Here is a 4,320-nt window from a genome sequence, read left to right as displayed (position 1 = left end):
TGTGTGTGTGTGTGTGTGTGTGTGTGTGTGTGTGTGTGTGTGTGTGTGTGTGTGTTAAGGATACTAAACAGAAGCTGGATTGTGTTTGGTAACAGGAGTTTTGTTGTTGAGTTACTAAACACACACACACACACACAAACACACACACACACACACACACACACAGAAGAAGAAGCACAAATATAGGACAGACAGATGTTCGAGAAGGAATGAGAGCAAAATGACAGAAACAGAAATAAAGTCCACGTAGTGCTGGTCTCGGTATGACGCGGTCTTTGCTCCTGCAGTCTACTAGTTCCTGGGTGTCCACACCAAGAACAAGAACTACACATATATTGTTCAAGTCAAGATGGATGAGTCCACACCACGACTACGACGACAGTGACCAACGATACCGTTGGGATCACTTTCAGAGAGATTTGGGATCTTACCGAGCAACTGAGCATGTGCAGCTCCCAGCAAAGATAGTATAGACGTGGGATGTGTCACTCTGGAGCTAAAACAGAGACCTAAACACACAGGGTGAAAACAGGATCTGCAGCAATGTGCAGTACGACAAAAATATGGTGTTTTTGTGACAATGACACCATGGAAACCTATTCTGGTGTAACCTCAAAATACAATTATTAACCTGAAAGTGAGCAGAATTTGGGCGCTTTAATCGAAGAGACTGAGCAGACTGAAGAACTGGTGCTGCAGAACTGTGCTGTTTTCTAACAGTTTGGACACGCGGTGAATAAAGAGAGAAAACCTGCACATCCCCCTTTCACTGTGTATTCAGTTAGACCGATATTGTGATGTACAGTATATCGTTGTAGGATTGTCGATCAAAATATTGAATGGCGGTATCGTGAGCCATGTGTCATGTATGGTCTCGTGAGGCACCCTGTGATTCCCCCCCGCCCCCCCCCCCGTGGTCTCCAGTTTGTTTCATTTCAAATAGTCAAAATGTCACTTCCTGTGCAGACAGAGGACTTGTTTTCTAGAGAAAAACAGCTGCCACACAAACTTTACCGAGCAACAGCTAAAATAAAAGCAGATAGAGTTCACGGGGATGGATGAGATGTCGTCGTCGGATCATTTTCATACGGTACGCAAATAAATATGGAGCAGGAAGGAACACCACAGAGTACTGTACTTACAGTACATGAAACAGTGACTGTTGCCTTGGTTTAATCGACAGTGATGCATTGTGGGTTATGTGGAGCTCTTTACGATGCACACATTCTAAACATTACACCAGCGCCTTTCAATAGGCTTTTCTTCAGTTTACCCCAAAAAATCAACAAAACCCATTTAAAGCACAAAGCGTTAGTGAGGTGAAGCGATCAACTGTGGCCACAGACACACATCGCCTACTCACCAGACAAACACACACACACACTCACACACACACACATACACACACACACACACACACATACCAGGGCGGAAGACTTCACTGTCTGAGAATTTGTGAATGGAAAAATAGTTTAACACACTCGCTTTCTAGGAGGACTTGGGGGACTGAGTGTGTGTCTGTCTGCTTGTCTGTCAGACATGTATTTCAATACTTATCGGTACAATAATATCACTCTGTCTCAGTTTTATTGCCTCATTTTTTGCCTGCACGTCTGGCTGTTTTTAGCTGTTTTATTATATGTCGGTCTGTCTTTTCCATTTGTCTGTGCGTCTGGGTTTTTTGTTGTCAGTGTCCTTTTTTTCTATTGTTTACCTGCCTGCCTGTCTATCTGTCTGTCTGTCTGTCTGTGTTCTGTTTGTTAAAGGTTCTGTCTGAATGTCAACTCGTCTGTCTTCTTGGCTCTAGCGTTTGTTTGACTCCATCAGCCTGTCTGTCTTCTTGCTGTCTGTCTGTCTGACAGCCCATTTTAAGTTGGGCTCTATCTGTCACTTTATTTGTGTTTCTAAACATATACAGCGTTGAGTGAACTGCCTGTCAGTCGCTTTCAGGAAAAAGAGACAGACAGCTGCATCTTTTCCTCTCTCTCTCTCTCTCTCTCTGACATCTCTCTCTCTCTCTCTCACTCTCTCTCTCTGCCTGTCACCAAATCCAGATTCAAACTATTAATGTGTGTATATTAAAGTAAGAACCTAGCTGAAAAGCAAATGAAAGTGAGCATATTTATAAGGATTAAACAGCACAAATGATGTGGAACTTGATCTCGAACTTTCAAAATAAAAGTGTTTTCCAAAGGTTGGAGGTAACGCCAAGGAAAAAGTTTACAGTGAGAGAAACAGACAGAGAGAAGAGTGGGTAAATAGCAAGATGAAGAAGTGAGAGAAAAGAAAGAAATTAAATTAACGAGGAGGAATAAGGAGAGGAGAGAAGGGGGAGAAAAGGTTAGGGTGCGAAAGAAGACTTAAACTGAGCAGTAGAGAAGAAGAAAATAGGCTACAAGCGGATAAGGAATGAAATGAAATGAAAAGGTAAAAGGAGAATAGAGCGAAGCAAACAGAGGTAAACAAAGGAACAAGTGGCAGAAAGACAGAAAACAGGGCCGAAAAAATGCTCTCAAGGTTAGTTATCCCTCCTTTGCTCTGACAGACAAATGGCTAAATTAGCATGTTTTTCTCACACACACACACACACACACATGCGTCGTCTTGAGCCTTGAGAACAGTGTTTTACAAGAAAACTGGTTGAAGTTTATGAGTTCTGTGTGTGTGTGTGTGTGTGTGTGTGTGTGTGTGTGTGTGTGTGCGATGTGTAGCACCCCTCCCTTAGTGGAGGGAACTGACACCACTGTGTGAGATAGTCAGCTGTCCAGTGTGTGTGTGTGTGTGTGTGTGTGTGTGTGTGTGTGTGTGGACTAACAACAGCACCCTGGGAGAGAGTAGAGAGTGATGAGCGAAGAGGGTTTGAAGACAGATAGATTGACAGACAGGCAGACAGACGTATAGATAGATAGATAGATAGATAGATAGATAGATAGATAGATAGATAGATAGATAGATAGATAGATAGATAGATAGGTGGATAGATAGATAGATAGATAGATAGATAGATAGATAGATAGATAGATAGATAGATAGATAGATAAACCAACCTGGCCCGCTCTCCCTCTCTATAACCGAAAGCATTCCTCTGTGTTCACACTCGTTCCTTCCATCGCCACGGTAACAGACACACTGACCGGCCGACCCTCTCACACACATACACTTTCTTTCTTTCTTCCTCTCTCTGTGTCACACACACACACACACACACACACACACATGCTCGCACACACACACATGCATGCAGTGACTTTAAACTCCCATTATGTCTAGTTCGTCAGCAGCAATCCATCCATTCATCCATCCTCCGTCCTCCAGTCCGTCTCTCTGTGTGTTTACATCTGAGTGTGCTCACTCGTTCACTAGGCAGGCATGTGTGTGAGTGTGTCTGTCAGGAGGTGTGTGCGTGTGTGTGCGTGTGTGTGTGTGTGTGTGTGTGTGTGTGTGTGTGTAGCAGAGTGGGAGCCCTAGAGAAACACTCCTCTTGCCACAGGAGTAAAGCCCAGGCGTGATGCAGAGCCAGAAATAGATGGAGGGGCCGCGGCTGGGGGGATCTGCCGGGCCAACACTGATGGCACTTTTGCAAGGACAGGCTTGCATACCCATGTATGTCAACATATTGTGTATGTACAATACATACAGTATGTCAAGCAAAAATTGTACATACGTGCATTGTGACTTGAAAAGTGTGATTCAGTAAAGGGAGTCAAATGCTTTCTGCATGTGTGTAGTTAGCCTGAGTCTGAGTACTGATTGTTTGTTTGTATATTATGGCGTACAGTAGGGCTGTTCAATTTATCACATTTGGATCGTGATTTCAATTTCGGTCAACAATCACAATCACTAAAAGGTAAAGAGGTGACGGTAGTTTCAGCGGCCATTGCAGTTGAGTTTTGTTGACAAAAGGTGAACGTTGTGCGGCAGGTTAGGCATAAATATGGCAAGCTTGCAGTCTTCTTCTTCTTCTTCTTCTTCTTCGTCTCTGCCATTCATGTTTCTCGGCACATTAGCACCACCTGTGGATCAGTGTGTGTGTGTGTGTGTGTGTGTGTGTGTGTGCGCACCAGACAAACAAACCAGAGAGTCACTCACTCATAGGTACACAGATTAAGCCTACAGATGTACACACACATGCATATACACTGCATCCACAAAACACACATGTGCTCTTATAAATGCGCACACACACACTTGGAAAAGATCTCAATGTGTATAAATTACTCTTTTTTGAGTCCCGCCAACATTGTCTGCGTTTGTTCCTGTGTGTGTGTGTGTGTGTGTGTGTGTGTGTGTGTGTGTGTGTGTGTGTGTGTGTGTGTGTGT

General features: G+C 43.8%; 1 protein-coding gene across 3 annotated transcripts in view; it reads right to left on the bottom strand.

Moving 5' to 3' along the window:
• hivep2a (HIVEP zinc finger 2a) overlaps positions 1–4,320 on the bottom strand; it is a 98,216-nt gene that overhangs the window by 58,429 nt on the left and 35,467 nt on the right. Inside the window, exon 1 of one of the 3 annotated variants that reach the window (XM_034899324.1) lies at positions 3,048–3,493. The exons of the other annotated variants lie outside the window; for them this stretch is intronic. The gene's annotated coding sequence lies outside the window, so the exon portion shown is untranslated. Of the gene's footprint in view, positions 1–3,047; positions 3,494–4,320 lie in introns of those variants that run through there. 3 annotated transcript variants of the gene reach the window in all.

The sequence above is a fragment of the Etheostoma cragini genome, chromosome 18, assembly GCF_013103735.1.
Source record: "Etheostoma cragini isolate CJK2018 chromosome 18, CSU_Ecrag_1.0, whole genome shotgun sequence".
NCBI classification, from domain to species: domain Eukaryota; kingdom Metazoa; phylum Chordata; class Actinopteri; order Perciformes; family Percidae; genus Etheostoma; species Etheostoma cragini.
This window is presented reverse-complemented; position numbering and strand designations above follow the sequence as displayed.